The sequence below is a fragment of the Rhipicephalus microplus genome, chromosome 5, assembly GCF_043290135.1.
Source record: "Rhipicephalus microplus isolate Deutch F79 chromosome 5, USDA_Rmic, whole genome shotgun sequence".
Taxonomy (NCBI): Eukaryota; Metazoa; Arthropoda; class Arachnida; order Ixodida; family Ixodidae; genus Rhipicephalus; species Rhipicephalus microplus.
The window spans coordinates 92368776-92388556 of NC_134704.1; the positions used below are offsets into that span (position 1 = coordinate 92368776).

A 19781-nucleotide genomic window follows, 5' to 3' on the forward strand; every position below is an offset into this window, starting at 1 on the left:
AAGTTTTTGCGTCGAAGGTCCCCAAGAAAGACTATCGCCTTTAAAAAGGCACGTAGGCAAGCACACACACGCATAGTTGCTGTGGAGACTCCGCGAGCTCTGTCGTGATGTTCTGCTTCACAGAAAGGGATGCGCACGCCTCGAAGCTTTCCTTCGCTGCTGGAGTCGGCGACAAGACAAAAAAAAAAAGTATCTGCCCTTAGTTCTATTAAGGTGGATTAGAGGCACCACTACCAGCCGTACTGGCGGAGTTCAACCGGCGATCAATGTTCCGCATGGTAGAGCGTTGCGACCCCAGTATCTTGTATTTTAAGATACGCGATAAATTATCGATTGTAACATAAATAAAGATAAAGATACTCGTCTTGCGACAGGTACTGTGATGCAGAGACAAGATGCCCAAAAAGTATCTAAGATAGCCTCTCAGATACATGTACCCTCGATACTGCCCAGCCCTGGGTATATCGCAATGGCGTAATCAGGACTCGCGCACATCGCCTTCTGAACTATTAAGCAGCTGTGGTTGGTTCTCAGTGCATAACCCAACCGTATCCAATTAACTAATGAGGGTGCACATAACATTGATCGATACTGGGATCGATACCGAGCACCTCCACCAAATGTGAGGAGGTTTATTAGCCGTTAAAAACAGCGACGAGACAGCGTGAAGAACCGTCCAGCGATCGGCACAGCAACGAACCGAAGCACGAGCCGAGAGAGCCGGGCTTTGGCTATGCTGCTTGCTGCAGGCACATCTTCTTCACAATAGTTTCAAACTATCATTGAATGCCTATTTCAATCACAGTTAGGAGCCCACTACGTCATATTTTTTTTCTTTTATGAGTCAGCGAACGACCCACTAAGCTTTTGTCGGGCAATGTGTCAACCTACGCTGCTTTTTACGTTGTTGATAGTTCCACTGGTGCTGATTATTAAATATGTCACAGCGTTTAGCAACGCGTGGGCCTTTAGAACGCGCACGCTTTGCTTGAATTCACATCTTTTGACAACTGGCACAATTTTACGCTTCTGCCACGTGATATATTGCGCGTTGAGGAGACTACTTTCACTACATGGCATTCACATACCAATTTTTTTCTAGAGCAGTTTTAACAAATCTCTCTGATCTAGGGTGAATTACCTGCTTTCCACGCAGGTGCCAAAGTCCGACCATCACAAAGAACCAGACATTTTTATTTCTTTCCTTTGCAACTTTCTCGATTTTTCGCTCACGTAACAGGTGATAGTTTTTGGCTCACAATCAATAACGACCACACCGAAGCAGGCGGCGATGCTAATGCCGAAATTTCTGCAAAATGAGCTCTTTGAACGCTGTCGCTTTAAAATGGGCAAGCATGTACACTGACGTAGTTGCATATTTTCCGCACCTCATGCAGCACCATGCTCAGCTTCACATAGCTATCTCATAAAATACCTGATGCGCACCTGGTGTTCTGACGTGCACCTCGTGTTACAAGTAATAACGTGCAAACTCTCTCTTGTTTATTCATTCTAATCAGACGGCATTTTTTATAACAAAACACATATAGCTTCACAACCGTCCTACAAGTAGAGAGCAGACATCTGTGCACTACGCGTAGTGCTAAACTCGGCTATTTTTTTCAAGTTTGCACTACGCCTAGTGCAAGTTCGGCCATTTCTCGCACTGCGTCGTCACATGTAACCACGAAAATTGAATGCTGTATTATTCTTTGCATGTGGTTCATGAAAGAAGCATTGGTCGCAAGTGAAGCTGCGCAAGAAGAAACACAGCGCAATGCCGCCCTATTGTACTCTTTAAGCGCAACTGCTAGAAACCCTCCCGCTGTGTGGTGCGACCGTTGTCGGAAAATTTTGCGCTCATGCGAGCCGACTTTGACCAAACGACGAGCACAACACAGCAGCCTATGAAGGCCTTCATCCTCCTCCTCCTCCATTGCGCAGGTGAGGGTTCAATATGCTAAAGTCGCGGCAATATTTAACGCCTCGTGATTAGTGAATTGCATGCACACTTCGCGAGCTTCGGAATTCAGTTGTGCGATTAGGTCCTCTCAAATAGTAATACAATTTATCCTTTTTAGTAGACAAGGACCACAATATCAAATTTGTGATTGAACAAAACTTGACCATTACCAACCATCTCGATTTAGGTAGCTTGTCAGCGTGGTGAACAAAATGCCATAGTTAATCATTGGATTTGGCTACTGAACGGCAGTCATCTCCCAAATTCTCTCTCTCTCTATCGAAGAACCTTCACTGGCAATTTACTTGCTGAACTTTTATTTTGGAACATAAAAGATTCCTTCCATGTTTGACATGATTCTTACTTCGTGTTCAAAGGCGGTCTCCTTTGCTACTTTTGCCCGTTGTTCTCGCTGTCATTTTTCAAAGAAATGCTTTGTAGTGTGGCCCAATAATGCAACAAGGCAGTCGACACAGTTATCCAGACCTGTGAGAGCAAACAAGTTAGCTCTCTGTAATTAGCCAGGCACTACGCAGCGGCTCTAAGGTTTTGCTGTTCAGACTGTAGTTATCAGGTTTCATTTACGGGTTGCTGCAATAGCTTCACAACCGTGTTCGGTTGTGACAATATTAGAGTGACAAACAATAGTAAAGGAAGCAGAAGTGTTTTAACTCGAACTAAGGAACATGCTCTTGTTTACCTAAGCTATCAGTAGGCCTTAAGAATAAGCGCCAATCCACCCGAAATGCCTTCCGAGCACAAGGCATGTGTCAACTCAAATATTTAAACTGTATTGCCTATCCTAATTTAAGCGTCATGCTGAACTTTGTCACTACTACACAAAACCTCGGTTACTTATGCTTGTCGAAATGTGTATGTAGCCTGCGATAGCTTTGGCAAAAAAGAATAATTTAATTTATTATGCTACCGTACTACGCTTTTGCGCTTCTGTAGTTAAACGTTCAAGCTTTGTATGTGCCTGCAAACTCTAGTTTATAACACTAAACAAAACAACTAATAATTACTGGTAGTCTGAACCAAAAAGTGTGCGCGTCCAAGAGATGCACTGCTCTTAACATAATATCAGACACCGTGCTTCTTTCTAAAACAGTGCACTGACCTTAGCTTATCGTATATTGGCACAAAGAAATTTGAGCGCAGTCGACTGGCAGCGTCTGCGCGAGTTTTGTGACAAAGTTATAAAAAAGCAGTGCATTTGTAATTTAATTCACTTTGAACCATTATTGTGTTGTTTTCACAAAAAGCAAAGTGTAAATTCTGCTACAACAGTACAGATGCAGCGGTGTGACAGTTCTGGGCGGAATGTTTTCACGTTTTAACACCGTATGCCGATCAAGCATACCATCCTTCAAAAGCACATGCCTTTCATCATTATAGCCCTTACTGTTTTCCGATTAAACTTGTGCTCTTTCGGTATATTTTACGTACATACATAGTGTAATATGGCAAGCCTTTGTTAAGCTCAGAGTGGGCTTGAAGTGCGAACAGTATTTATGTTTCTACATACACCTGAATGTGTAAAAACTCATGGTTACTTATCGCCCCAATGAAGCACTCTGGACACTCAAATTGATAGCAAAGACATGAACTGTGTATAACTTTTTGGCTTGGCCTGATTGTCCAGATAAAGGAACATTATGATAGTGACGTAGATTATGGACAATCATACAGGCCGTTTTTGTGTAGAACGAAAAGCTCGAGTGCGTTTAACTAAACGATGGCCCCGCAAAGAATTGAAGTCACTATCGCCGCTCAAAATGAAGAATGCCGCTTATTTGAAGTTATTTAGCAAAGAAGCGAGGTGGTTTGGCAAACAGTTAAAATTATGAAACTATCACGTGTAAGCAAACCGTTTACTCCAGAAGACACGCAAAATTTATTAGATGTGGTAAAATTCACTGGTTTTGAAAGAACAGCACATTTGTCTTTAACGTAACCACGACTGATTTAGGAAAATTTCTCTCATTTCAGCATTCCTCACAAATGTTGAATTTGGCGGAGCAAGGAAGAGCCGCATCCTGTACTATGTTCGTGGCTTGGGAGGTGGCTATCCATTTAGCTATGGGGTTGGACTTGGAAGTAGCATAGGGCTTTCGCCTAGCACTACCATACCCTTGCCGGCAGCTTACGCGGACGGTGTCGAAAACCTGCGTGTCAGCACGCTTTCTCATGGACAGAATGCAGGACTTGTGAAAACTTTAACTAGTACAGTCACAAATAGTGGCGCTGGCAAGCTGGATGACGCCAGCGCACCATCTGTAGCTTTCTCCTCTTCTACCAACAGATCTGTTGGCTTGATCGAGAACCCATTTCACTTAAGAGTAGGAATTCTACATAAGAAAGTGCTTTCAGGTGGCACGAAGAGCACACAGACAAAGAGTTCAGGCAGAAATGCACCCTCCGTCTCAACTATCACATCATTAGGTTCTATCAAAAGCCCCGACGAATCACCCGGTGGAGTAGGAAGTAGAAGCTTTGTTCATGAGAAGCTTCCTGCAAGTAGTCTCACTGTCCATCTCCTCAAATCACTTACAAGTAACACTGGTTCCGACCAAGCACCGTTATCTTCCAGAAGTTCTTCTTTGTCTATCAAAACAACGCCCTCCAAAGAAGTGGAAAATCATCACAAGGTGACTGTAAAAACACAGCGAGAAGCAACAGTTAACGGTGATCTACCAGCCCCTCAAGTAGGTCCAACTTCAATAAGTGCCCTAGCACATACAGGACCTACTGATAGCTCAGGTCCTGGCAGAACTGTTCCTGCACTCAGTGGACATGACAGTTTCAATCGTGAATCAGGAAATGAAGGAGCAATTTCTACTCGTAGCATAAGCACGCCATCGGGATTACCCAGTAGGCATGATTCATCTGCCTCCGGAAACAAATCATCTGGTTCTGCCCCTGGTAACACCGTATCACCTAGTGCAGGGAGGTCTGGAATTCCCTCTTTGCCACCAATACATAGTGGGGAAGCAACGCTTCCTTCACATGCAGGTGCACTTATCTTTAGTAAAAGTGAACCTGCCAGAAATTTACCACTTGACATGACGGAAACGTTGTCGCGTATTAAAGACCACAACACTTCAGCTTCCAATAGAAACACAAAAAGTGGCTTATCACTTGGAACTTTAGAATCAGCTGCAGGTCTAAGTCCTTCAGTATCTCTTCCTTTTAGAGATTTGCCAGGCAAGGTTAATGACAGTGGTTTAGTCAGCACGGTGGTAAGTAGGCAATCCAGTTCGAAAAGCGTGCCTGGGTTATCAAAAAAAGTCTATGTAGAAAACTCAGCAAAACGTTTTGGAAAAAACAGTTCAGATAATATCAATGTTCATTTGAAACAACAACATAGCGTTATTCCTGGTATGACAGGATCAGCATTAGGTGCCATTCATACAGTCGCCTTAGTAAAGAATGAACAGGAAAAACACAATATTTTAGAAACGGCTCTTAAGAAAACAAGTGGTGCCTCTGATGATATAGCAAGTGGAGACCTGCATGGCTCCAGCGGCAGTAACTACATACATAAAAGTAAGCCTTTGGTCGTAGCCGTCAACTCGGTAATCCCTCCAAAAAGAGGTTCCCCGTTCAGATATTCTTCAGCACCTTTAGGGTACAAAGTAGCTCCTGCCATAACAAAAACTGAAGGTGCCCTCTCAGAAAATGCTCCCTCAGTTGGGAAACCTATATCAGGCATCGTTCAAGATGTGATAAGAAAAACTCCGGAGAATAACCGAGAGGCTGGCTCCTCCGGCCATAAAAATTTTCCATATAGTTGGAACACTAAATCCTCAGTACCCCTGTTAGCAGTTGGTGGTTCGGCAAAACCGAATTCGGGTATTCTTGGAACACTTGAATTTACTGGACAAAATGGGCTTGGTCAGCCGCCAATCCAAAACGCAGCAGTTAAAGTAACAAATGGTGTGCCTAATGCCACCAACAAGCAGCAGATTAGCAGCAATGGCGCCTATGGTTTGTTCGCAGATACAAGTCTGCCGTCAGGCTTTTCAATAAGCAGCACAGGAGTACCTACAGGACTGCGTTCCAATATGTTCCATTCATCCAAGCGCTTGGGCTATAACACAGTTGGAGCAGCTAGAGTTCCGAGCACAAATGCGGAACGTTTCCTCTCAAATGAATTCCACGCGCATGTAGGTCGTTTTCTAGATGGTACACCAAGACCTCCAGCGTTAAATAGCCGTGCAAATGGGCCTCATGCCTTTGGAATTCATCCTTCTGGTCTTTCTAGTGGAAAATCCCAATCTTCTACAGCCATTAGGACCCCTGAACCTTTGGTGCACGTTCAAGCTTTTCCCAGTAATGGAAGCACTGGATCCGCAGACATGCTGAGAAATATTCCCAGCTTAAGCAATCCACCTGGGATTTCCCAAAACAGAGGAGATTACGGCTCTTTTATTCATACTGATCTACCATCCGGCTTTTCTACTAGCAGCACAGGGGCACCTACAAGAGCTGGAATGCTTATCTATCATGCTTCAACATCAAAGGAAGTTCCGCCCCCAACTGGAATTATTGGTGCTACCACCACCACTGACCATCCTATCCACCCAAATGATGTCCGTGAGCATGAAGGTTTGCCAGGCAGCAGCTCGAAAATGGATGCGCAAGATGACCAACGATACCCAACTCATGATCGGGAAATTGAACGTCTCGGCAGTGACACATCAGAACTATCTGTAACACCAACGGCTTCTCATCCCCTAGGACACAATCAAGTTTCGTCTGCTTACGGACACACTGGAGCTGTAGCCAGAGAGAATAAGATGCCTGATTTAATGAATCCATCTCTTCCTCACCATAGGACCGCAGCGTACAGCTTCTCCCCCTATAAGAGCCTACCTTCCAGCATTTTAATCAGCCGCGTACGAACCCCTGCAGGAGTCGGATCTAACATACTCCGCGCTTCGAAATACTTTCAAGGTCCCTCCAATTCGGGAATGGTCATCACTGCTGGTGCACACGACCAACCTTCCCGCACAGCCGAAGTGCTTAATGACGCAGGACGGTCCACTAGGAGCATGGTAAGAACGCAAATGCAATATCGCGGTAGCACTGTACGTCCCGTCCCTGGAATGAAACCGCTTGGTTCTACCAATGATATATCAAAATCAAACGCACTCAACAAGGACTCTGACATTGCGATAACTGATCAATCTTACCCTATTACTCATAAGATTGGAGCTGAATACACGCTCTTGAAGATCCCCGGAGTAATTAATGCGACTCCATACCCCAATCGACATGAAGCATACGGCCATCTCAGCTTTGCAAATCGACCTCCCAACTTTTCAACTAGTGCTACAGGTGTGCCTATGGAATCGGGTGACAACACTCTTCCCAGTGCCAAACTATTAGAAGTTTCTGCAAAATCTGGGTCTATTGGAGTGACAAGTATCCCTCGACAATCTTCTGTTTCACAAGTAGCGGGTGAGCGTATGAGAGGATTTCCAGCTATTCGTACAAAAGCGCAGTTTCCAAATAGCCGTCAGTACCATGCTCAGTTTCATGGAAGAGAAATTCCTGGATATGGTAGTGGTATAATAGAATCATTGGTGCCGTCATCAGTTTCTCAACCTTCTTTACACGTGCGAGCCTCAACTTCTGGAAACGCTGTGGCACCTCGTCCACTCATGAATGCACCCAGTTTTATCAATCCTCCTTCTCCTGCCAGAATTACCGTAGCACAGCGATCTTTCACGCATGTTACTTCACCGCTTGGTTTTCAAATTAGCCGAACAGAAGGTCCCATAGGAGTGGGTTTCGGTAGGCAACGTCCTTCTGAACACTTAGGAGGCTCCTCCAGATCTGGGATCACTGCGGCAACTGTCGCCCCTGCAATGCCTTCCATCTACAGTGAAGCACGTGATTTTAAAGCGTTTTCTGCTAGCAGCGGAAGAGCAAACTTCGGCGTTCATGGTCAGTACCCGTCTCCAACTTTTCGGCATCAAATGCCTGACTTCGCTAGTGGCATGTCAAGATTGTCCCTACCTTTAAAAATGTCCCATTCTTTTGGACGCATGCAACCATCTCTTAGTACCGAAACCACTGGATCTGTGCACCTACAACAAAATGTGCCCGGCTTAAGCAATCAACCTCAGTTCTCCCAAAGACATGGATCGTACGACTCCTTGGTTTATAGCAGTCCACCACCAGGTCTTTCAATTACCAACTCACGTACATCTGCAGGAGCACGTTCTCGCATTTTCCGCTCAACCGAACGCTTACAAGGCTATACTACACCTGGAATTACTAATGCTGGTAGTGCTGACCAGCCAATCCATAGAAGTGAACTTCATCAAGATTTAAGAGGAATTCGGACTAGTAACACAAACCAGCCTGTAGCCACACATCAGGTTCAATCTCAGGAACTTGGGGAGCATACTTATGGCTTTAGTGGCATAACCAAGCCTTTTACCAACTTGAATGACAACCCTAACTCAGGAAACGTGGGAGTGTTGGGCTCTGTCAGAGAACTGGACGGTGCAAAGAAAGCTTCTCAACAAACCGCACTTTCTGCCGGAGGAGAGCGATCAACCAGGGGTGGTGGATACAGTATCTTACCTGAAAGTGCAAGCCTCACCAACTTTGCCAGCATGAGCTTAGCCAACGATGAAAAACACTTCGGGTTTCAACCTCCGCGTACCATGAGAAGTTTTGTCCAGACAGAAATTCCCCAAACCACACGCATGTGGCCACCACCACCCAGCTTAGCGGAAACAAGGAATCTTGGTGGACCCTCCCACACTAATAGTTATAGAACAAAGCCTCAGCAGGCACGGTTTGGAAGTCTTGCAACGTATAATTCCAGATACCCTGGAGTTCTAGATTCTCGTTTTACCATTGACCCTACAACTCAACCGGTTGTGGCTGTTCCTAAAGTAACAGATTCTTCTAAACATGTTGGTGGCCTTGCTGGTTCATCATTCACCGTAACTGCAGTGAACGAACAGCCAACAAATCCTACCTACGCACCGACATTTAACGGTAACTTCAATGCTGAACGCCGAACAACTGAACGTGAAATCAGTTCTTCCTACAAATATTTACCGAGCAGTATAACTTCTAGTTCTAATACTCCTAAAGTCAATTCGTACGAACCAGGAAGTTACCTAGATTTTCAAAATTTAGAGACTGGCAGTCGACCCCACAGGTTTTTCAGTAACCAAAGAGTACCTGTATTTCAACATTTTACTGCCAAAGGCTGGAAAACAACATCCGGAGAGAGCAGTGGTGATCATGCTTTGACCGTCAGATCACCAACTGCTACTCGCATCGGTGACGTGGGTTCCACCATAAGACAAGGTGACGCAGCCTACAAACCAGACTATTCAGGTCATTCTGAAATAGTCGGAGCCCGACGCCATTTCTTAAACCAGCTTAGGTTCGAAAAGGACACTAAACCCACTAGACATTCATTTGCTGCTAGAGGCGTAGTGCAGTCTGGAAGTAGCGGCGGCTATAACCTCCCTGTTCCTGAAACGCGTCCATCTTCCTTTCAAACTGGCTTTACAGGACCGGCTCATGAAGCGGGCTTCAAAACATACAATGTCGTGAGAAACTCAAGAGACAATGCTGATTACGAAATGAATAGTGCTCTGAAGGACCTCAGACGTCAGTCCACAATGACCACAACATCCGAATACGAAACAGGGCACCATAGTATTTCTAGTGGACAGCCTAATCCTACTAACGAGTACCGATTCATCCCTTACAGTATACGCTCTAGAAAAAGGGTACTTTCTACCCGTTCACGCAGTGACAAAGTCTTTACATTATCCGGTGATTCGAATCATTTAGAAGGCGACACTGGTTCTCCGAGTATAGAAGCTGGAGGGGGCTGGCCTGCTGGCTTCGGTGAAGCTCCGATAGCCTCAAGAGGTTTCACTGTGGACAGCACAAGGCATACTGTTCTGGACGCTGGGACTTCCAGATCAGCTAGCGAAGGGAGGGGATGGTCGGTAGGTATTGGTGGTAGCGAAGACTCCCCTAACACAGACACCACTATGAATTCTAACCTTAACGGACACTTAATAGATTCAATGTCGCGCTATCCTAGCAAGTACAAATACTCAGGGGGCCCACTGGCTCCGTATTTTCGCAAACATGACTCAGCTACCCAATTTTCTAGCACATACGGCTTTGATGTAGGCCATAATGGCGGACGTGGAAAAAGCGACAACTCCCGTTTTCCTGTTACCACTGGGTACAGGGCTATACCCGCCAGCCTTGCATCAAACCCTGGCTACCACACCAAGAATCCACTCTATCGTTCCTACGGCTCTCGTGGTTATCTCAGTCAAAGTACCAGCCGCAGAGATTTTAGTGTTTATTCAGGAACCTATGACAACAGAGGTCACAAAAGCTACCAGCCGTATTTCGTACCTCGCTCAGCTAGCGAATCATCTATCTCCAGCCAAGACAACGGAGCATGGAATCCAAGAGGTGCATAGCAGGGCATCAGGTAAGATTTTGTAGACTCTATGCACGGCTTATGCTTCCCTTACAGATTGTTCTTAGAGATATATTTAGGAGTAATTTACTTTTCGCCATAGAATGTATTGTGTTAGGCGTCTACTCACTATTCGCAAAGAGCTAATATGTGTCCATTCACTTTTTTACTGAGCTTTACAACAACATTAGCCGTGTTTCAAATATATATCATTTTTACGGATTTAATAAGCGTCTTTTCAGTGAGTCGAAAGGAATTATTGACCAGCTATTGGCTCTGTGCGCTGAGTGCCAATTGAAACAATATAGGGGTGCTTAAATCCAACCCTTATTGTGTTCAGCCAAAATCATCTAGTAGGCAAGCTTGGTATGCAATTCTCAAATTTTCACGCTCAGAAATTTGTAAGCTATTTGCAACATTCTTTCACAACTTGCCACTGGGAAATTATGTTTTAGAAGCCATACCCAATCACCTACTCTCAGTGCATTCTCGAAGCAGTTGATAGCCATAAGGCTGATCATTCAAGACTCCCGCGAGTGACAATTTCTTTTTGTGTGTGCTCTTTCCGTTTAAAACCCCTTCGGTCCAAATAACGAGGTAAAAATAGCGCGAAAATCGCAAACTAAGACACAGGCACACTATTCTCTTGAATTACACTACAGGCACACGTACACAGTGACGCACTGTGTTTTATAAATTATTCAATTCAAGAAGCAAAAGAAAGATCTGTTACCATTTAAATTTATTTTTACGAAAACACCGAGACAAGAGTGCCATCATTCAGTTCGTAGAGAACCTGTTTCCGAACGACTGTAAGGTAAAGCCTACCTGTAAGTACTGCAAGAGAGAAAGTCTTGTTATAAAAATAAAATATCGAGAAGACGGCTTATTAAGGTAACGCAAATAATCACGCAGTCGTATACTCTTACAACATGCAAATAAGTTCTGCAGAAGCCCGCAAGGTTCCGGAAGAGTTATGAAAAGGAAAAAAGACAACCACCAGTTTGTAGCATGAAGGCATAAGAAAATCCGTACGGATATATAAAAAAAAGCCTTTTAGTTGCCAAAAAATTCGTCCTCGTCCAGGGTTTGAACCCGGAACCAATGCCTGTCCGGGGCAGTCACAGGTGGTTCATATCATGTATTTCTTTTTAATTACGCTCAAGCCCGTATGGCGCTATAGATGGGAGTGGTTACAACGTAAACACGAACTAAAATACAGCACCAAATTACTTAATCAACAGACAATAAACTACAAATTATACACTGTTAGCTACCTAAATACAGCGAACTGAATACAATGGGATCATATTACATAAATATACACCGCGTAATACATTAAACATGGTATATTTTTTTAGTTACACAGTATTTTAGGCAAGGTTTATTGGAAAAATGATTATGAGTAATAGTTACCGTGTCTTCAAGTAGGGGGTTCTATTGCGTTGATGTTTGAGGTATGAATGATTGATAAAAACTATGAGAGTTACATAATGCTATACAACCATGATCGATACGATGAGATAGGTACTGGGCATTGAGATATTAGTTGGTCAGGAAACGTGGGATAGTAGAATACGTTGTATATTGTGGCCAAACAGGGTATTTTTCGGAAGAGAATCAAGAGAAATAAGGCCTTATTTGGAATTCATTGAAGTCATTCTAGCAATGCGATTATATAAGTGCGAAATGGACAGTAATATTCTGTACAAGTTGGAGTGAATCTTTCAACAATGTAATAAAAATCTCAAACAAAAGAGGCATATTCAATTTTGAAGCGAATTGATATATTTGATATAAAAGTATCTTTAGTGCATATAGTTCTTTTGGGAAGAGACGATGTATGTAACCTAGCATGCGATTGGCATTATTGGTAATGTATTCAGTGTGAGGCATACAACATAGGTTAGATCTGATAATAATACCCAAGAATTTATATTCCGAATCGTTCCGAATCAAAAAACAAAAACGTCCCGAATCGAGCAGGACGTTTTTTAAGTAGTATGTTGGCGGGGGGGGGGGGGGGGGGGGGCTGTTGGCCGACTTTGTTGCGCGCATTATCTTATGTTTGACGTTTGTCCATGTTTAAATCTATCGACCATGTGGTGCACCGAGCTGCTACAGCGTTAAGATCAGACTGAAAAAGTGAACTGCTATTATCACTTGTTATTTAATAAAAAATGACGCAATCCTCTGCAAAAACGTGAATATTAGGCGGAATAGAGAAATTAGGGTCGTTATTATAAATTATGAACAAACGTAGATCAAGTACCGACCCTTCTGTTACGCTTGAGTTAACCACAGCAGGTGATGAAATCTGATTGTTCGAAATAACGTTCAGAATTTCGTTACCTAGAAAACATTCATTTCACTTGAGTAAATTGCTCCCTAAACTAGTTAGTAGGCTCAATTTAAATAGTAGTAGTTAGTGAAAGGCGTTTTCTGTCACCAACTTACTAACACAAAAAATGCGATCCTGGTGTGATGAACGGTCAAACGTATGATGCAGTTTGGGAGTGAATGATATCAGCTATGTCTCGCATGAAAAATGTTTGCAATAGCCATGCTGTGCCCGTGTAAAAAAAGATATAATCAAGAAATTTAATGAAGTTGGTGAAAATTACGTATTTGGTAACTTACCGGAAGTGTAAGTTAGCGACCTAGTGAGATAAATATTTGGAGAGGGCTCACTAGCCAACCTAAAAGTTTGCACCACCCTCCTAATTTTGCACCACCCTTCATGGTCCTATTGTTATTTTTTACAATCAAGTATGCATGACATCAGCTTGACATGAAACTTTTATAATATTTTTGTTTTTTGCTTTTTTTCTAGCTGGTATCCTACTTCTGATATCAATTAGTACTTGAATGTAAGTAAACCTTCATATTATGAAAAAGTAATCCAAATTTCAGCACCTTCTCATTCTGTGCTAATATTCAGTTGCGTCGTTAAAAAAATATTCACGAGAGCCTAACTTGTCCAGGACAAAGTAAATTAAGTCAGAAATGAGGGAAATATTGTCAATTCACATAAACGATTGTGGTGAACAAGTTCTTTGATATAGCCAGCTTCTTAAATGTTTTTGATATTATTTAACTAAACTTTCTGACATTTATATAAACTAAATCTGTGATATACTTGTATTTCTATTATTATCCATATATAATAATAATACTGTCAAAATATATTTAACACCTAAACACGTCGGCCTTCATTAAACGCTCTCATAAGAGAATTGATTGCATGTCTAAATAATACCAAGTCATGCAAACTTTCTTTCGTTTTTTAAGGGAACTGCAAGATTTTCCAAATTCCTAAGCGGACACCACTCCACCTTGAAATCACACTTAATAAAACATAACCGGAGTTAACACTGAAATATGTCATTCTTAATCATGTAATGCCTATCACTTGCGAGAAGCTCGAATTTTATTCGCTCTGTAGATTGGTTTCTCTACATACACTTTAACTATAAAGATAGCTGAGCGTGTTCTTTTCGATGGCAAGAACGTAATATTGTGCAAGCAGCTGATTAGTTCGGTGATCAAGCGTACTTATGGTATACATTGCTCTTTTATTCGATGCCCTGAAGAATAATGGAAAGATAAGTCGCATAGTCGAAGGTAGATCAAAGTTTTTTTCAGACAGTTACAGTTACACTCATTAAGAAGCCATGTCCATGAATATTAAATAGCTACTTACGACAAATGTTTGTACTGTAATGCTTAATGGCAACTATACCTAAAATGTGCAGGCAGATATCGGAAATATTTATTTTGTTAAGTATACCTCAGTCATTCCAGCTAAAATAGCATGAAATATTTAAATAAATTTTCAAACTGGGATCCAGGATTGCCAATCGCCATTTCTAATATCTGGGGTTTTAGGTTCCTATACCACAATATGATTATGGTAGACACCGTAGTGGAAAGTTCCGGAAATGCTGAACATCTGGTGTTTTTCTAACGTACACTGACATGGGCTGCTACCATTCGGCCCTCGTCGAAATGCGACCACCGTGGCGGGCATCGAAACTGTTACCTTCGAGACAGCAGCCGAGCACCCTACGAAAGGATGTGGAGCTTTTAGTACAGTTGGTCTTGGATTTAATATGAGAGCGTATATGTGACTGTGCGAACATGGCATTAGACCAAGAAGTCAAGAACAACACCAAGTCAACAACTGGTCACCAAGTCTATACCACGTGTCAGTTCATGGTATTTGGTAATGGCAAGTGGGTGCCATCTCTATGAAAATGTACAGCTTTATATTTAACACGTTGCAGTGAAAAATGTCAGCACGATGTGTTGTGCATCAGGCTATGTAACCAGTCTGTTTCTAACTGCGCCAGCATGTAAATATTAGAAATAATCTGCTGTGTTCTTTTATAAACGAATATTTCTGTTTATTACAGCTTCGCTAACATGTGCTCAGGAACCTAGCACGATGATGACCGGCACCTTTCGTAACAGTGGTGGCTGGCAAGGACTCAACTCTGTAGATGATGCCACCGAATGGAAAAACAGTGATTATGGTACAATGCTGACAGCCAGTGGAGCAAGCGAATCGGATGCAGCCTTCCCTAGTAGCAATACACAGCCTGACATAGGAGTAGCACCAGCGATTGGTGCACGCTTCGCTATCGATGGCAATAGATTAGAGGGTGGGCACACAAGAGTACACGGCAACTTCAACCCCAAGAGAGTCTCGTGGCTTCCCAGTTAACCGGGGTGAATTACCAAGTGAACAGGGGTTTACTGCGGTCGTTCATAATGGACGCTTGCATATTCCTGCTGCTTACGCAGCCACGGGATCTCGTGACATCTTTGCTGAATATCTTAACATACAAGAGCCTAGATCAAAAACGCTTTTGAAGCTGGTTGTGGTATTGAATCGCTTGAAACTGATGGAGTTCACAGCCCCTAATCGATGAAAGAGCCCCATTTGTCCCAACCTCTGAAACACCTCGACCATCTGACATCACGGACTTGAGAATCCCTATTATGAACGTAAACAATGAAAATTCAGATGTTCCTAATGATGTCGTAGTTGGTGACCGTTTGGGTAGTTGACCCGAACTGGCTAAGACAGATAGATTGTCAGATTTCACTGCTGAGAGTCCGACTGATCTGTATGGTGCTGCCGAAGTGCATGGCTCTTTTAAGGGTGAAGCTCCTTAAAGCGGCACCCGCTCGTCCCTCGTCGTAGTACGTAACATGTCTTACGCTTTGACCTGCAAGGTGGTGCTCGTAGTAGATTTCTCCTGTGTGCTGTTGAACAATAAAAAACTCGCAGCGTGCGCGTTAACTAAAAGCTGAATTCTCCTGTCTCTCATTCCCAATTAACAGCCATTGGCATGTACATTGAGCACTATCTGACAAGAAAGGGTTGCTACATTATACTCGCTGGGCGTAAACTCCTTGGTTTTAGAAAGGTTTAGTGAGCGTTGGGCCACAGTGCCATGAATACAGTGCACTAGTATGTACCATGAACTCGAGGTGGTTAAAGGTGGGAAGTAGACACGAAGCGCAAGCCGTAGGAAAGGAAGGTGTGCCTCCTCTCGTTTAGTCCTTGGAATGTCCATTGAATGGTGGTGCTTCTATATGTGGAATATATGATGAAAAGATGCGAGATGGTGGTACTTGGAGTATTGACTAGATGGACGAACAGACAAACATACAGAGGCATAGACGGACGCACGTATGGCTGCATGGATGAATGGACGCATGAACGGACGCAGGGGCGGATGCATGGATGAACGCAGGGACGCACGAACAGACGCACGCATGTATGGGCGGATGGACGCACGGACGGTCACACAGACAAACGCATGGACGGACGGAAGCAAGAATGAATGGACGGACGGACGCATGCTTCGCCCCACTCTCCATCATTTACATCGTGTATATGCTGCCATTTTTTTCACTGTGTTCAAAAGGGCACGTGCATTTCCAACATCGGCCATCCTGCAACGCTTAACGTTCTCGTTAAGGCTGTCACGAGTATGTTCTTGGCTGACTTAACATACAAATGTTCGGCCATCCTCCTGTGGGAATTTCTTAATAAATGACACACGAAATAAACACGATAAAGAAGAAACAAAAACAACACAAAGAAAACAGCTAGCTATAGAGTGGCGCGTTAAGTTCCTTTTGGCACGCAGAACTTTGCCCTTCGTTTCGTGGAACTTACAAGGCAAAGTCGTATTTCCCGGCCATCTTGACTGGCTCGACCTTGTGGAAAGCCACAGCGCGTACGAAGCCATTTTCATCTTTCCTAGACATCAGCTTCAATGTTTAGTTGGATGGCTCGGCCTTCGGCTTTTGGCCCATCTACGGCGATTCTGCCTTCACCTCCAGCAGACGTCTTAGGCTTCAGTTCTTCGTGTTCATTCGTTGTAAGTGCTTGACAACATCCCGAGTTTTCAGTGTGCGATGGAGCTTGTTTGAAACGCGTCTTTTTGGGGTTGCAGCAGACATGACTTGTGATTCTTGTAGGCCTGGGGTATCGTCTGTTTCCACTGGGGTGCTTTCTGGTGGGAACGTACGATAGTATTTCACGTAAACTCTGGAGTCATGGTTGACAAAGGTACGATGTAAACGTACCTCAAAATCCTCCCACGATCTGATTTGAGAGCTTCTCCAATGGTACCAGTCATTGTCAGCTCGAAGCAGTCGGGCATCGGCAGTTTAGAGCGTGTATGCAGCTGACCACTCATAAAGTTTCGGCGGTCGACAACGTTTTCTATACACTCGCACGCTGAAGGAGCGTCTTCAAAGACGTAAAAAAGTGGCAGGTCCCACGTGCAATGGGGATCGCTGATAAGCGAAGCACGAATGAGGAAGCTGGATACGCAACTTCAAAATCAGCGCAACAATACGAGGCGGAAGAAAATGATGCCGTAGGTGGCTTTCATGTCACGATTATCACGTTTGGGCGTGTGATTTTCCTTCGTCATCTATTTCATCAGACTTTCGACCACCTCAGTTGGAACATGACCTTGAAGCACCACCAGGTGGCTACTTCGACGATACTATTGTAGTGTGGACTACAGAAGTGCGTCAGCTTTTTCAACAAGCCCGATGCTAGCGTATCTTCTGGAAGCCACAGCACCTATGGTGACGACGACTCTTTTTATTTCGACAGCCCGAACAGCGTGAAGGTAAATAATGGTGGACTTTGTAGGCATATTTTCGGTCCCTTAGATGGTATGGACGTTCTCCTTACGTCAAAAACGTCCGTGAAACTCGATTGATTTGTGGGGTTTAACGTCTCAAAACCACTATTTGATTATGAGAGACGCCGTAGTGGAGGGCTCCGGAAATTTTGACCGCCTGGGGTTCTTTATCGTGCACCCAAATCTGAGTACACGGGCCTACAACATTTCCGCCTCCATCGGAAATGCAGCCGCCACAGCCGGGATGTGAACCCGCGACCTGCGGGTCAGCAGCCGAGTACCTTAGCCACTTGACCACCGTGGCGGGGCAACGTCCGTGAAACTCAAGGCAATGTTTCGAGATACATTGGTGCCCATTATTCCGAAAAGCCCAATTTCCTGGTCTTATTGATCACCCGGCCCGGTTGCGACAGCGATTTGTCTAATTCCCGCGGAGCATGCAAACACCGAAAATCAACTGTTGTTTTGCAATAATACAATTAAGAAGTACCTACGTAAACGAACACTAATCATATATACACGTTAACATTTAGATACACTGAATAATTCACACCGTATACAATGCCTCATACTGTCGAATTCTGAGATGATACTTATGCTAAGAAAGCAAATGTGACTCATGAAAGTGTTTACTATTTGCTAAACTTTAGGTTATTGCAACTCTCCCATGAGCTTTTATAAAACAGCGCTTCATTTTTTAAGCAATAACTTCAGCTAACTCTCTTCAAAATACTATAAGACTTCCGGCATTAATTTCTATTAGGTATAGTAATGCTGACATAACACCAATACCGGATATATGAGGCTCGCTTCGCGCCATGTACGCAATACGCGTCGTAGCGTTTAGTTACAAATGCCTGGAAATATTCATAGCTGGCTTCGCGTTCCGAGGCATTCTCTTTCATGATGAATCGCAGTTAGTGTACTTTAAAACCATCGGTCAGAACGAAGAAATTGGTAGGGTATGTAGGCTAATCATGAAAAAAGAAGAGTAAAATACAGTAAAGGATGTTTTGTGGTTTGTGCGATTCAATATACAACCTAACCTTTTTTTATTGCAAATTTACCTATATTATATTCTACGATCCTAAACTTTTTTTATTGCAAATTTACCTATATTATATTCTACGATGCGTCCCGTTAAAGCGGCGCAACTGAGACTACCATCTGTCTCAACCGACAAAAATTCATCAACCCTACTAAGCATCAGCTCTATCCAAAAGACTCGTGTATTGGCGCTTCTTTTCTTGAACTTTTCTGTCTCTCTCTCTGACGCCATCAAGACAAACGCAGAAGAACGATTCGCGATAAAGTTTTTTGACTGATCTATCCAGTGACAAGACGTAGGGGAGAAATGATTTTTTTTGTTTACACGGCAAACTGGGGTTTCCATGGGTAGAAGCCTATAATATGGCCCCCTCTGGCATCAGCAGCTCACTGGATCTTGTTTGCCCTCTAGCTTACCAGATTCGGCTAGGTGAGTCACACTTCCCATGACCTTTCAAATTCGTTGCGTATGATGAAGTTGCCATCTTCTGGTTTTTGTTGGCAAGTAACACAGATGTGAGTGAGTGTATGTCACCGCACAAAAGGCAGCAGGCAGCATATTGAGATGGCCACATTTTCTTTGTGTGTGTGTGTATGTCGCCCATTCCTCAACCATTTGCACAAACAGTTGAGAACAAAATGTTGTGGCCAATGCGCCATGCCCTGCAGGGTACGTTGCTAGTGTATTGAAAATACCACCGTTCAATACAGCGATACAATTGTTCTTGTGAAGAGGGAGAAAACGCGTAATTGAAGAGAAATAGCTAAATAGCAAATTCGTGCGGACAATATTATTTGAAGAAATTATTATTTCGCTTCATTCTTAATTACAGGTCATGTGCGAAAATCACGTCCTAAATAATTGTTTCAAAACACTCGAATTTTGTATTCATGCGTGAAAGTTTGACACCAAAACGTATGAGCTGCGCAACTTTGCTTATTCTGAGTAGTCATCAACCTCCCAGCCAAAAATTTAGTTCTAAAGGAGGGCGAGGGCTCTTGCAGAGGGCTTGGACTATTATAGAAAATAGCCATTTTCATCACTTATTTTTGGTAGAACACTACCCTTCATCAGAATATTGGTGGAAATGGAGGGGAGAACCCT

General features: G+C 43.4%; 1 long non-coding RNA gene across 1 annotated transcript; it reads left to right on the forward strand.

Moving 5' to 3' along the window:
* The first annotated feature begins 1801 nt into the window (after positions 1 to 1801).
* Positions 1802 to 15765, forward strand: LOC119173418 (uncharacterized). The gene is made up of 4 exons (XR_005110079.2): positions 1802 to 1944; positions 3956 to 10463; positions 13285 to 13321; positions 14867 to 15765. It is a non-coding gene; the product is annotated as an uncharacterized LOC119173418 (long non-coding RNA).
* The last annotated feature ends 4016 nt before the right edge of the window (positions 15766 to 19781 follow it).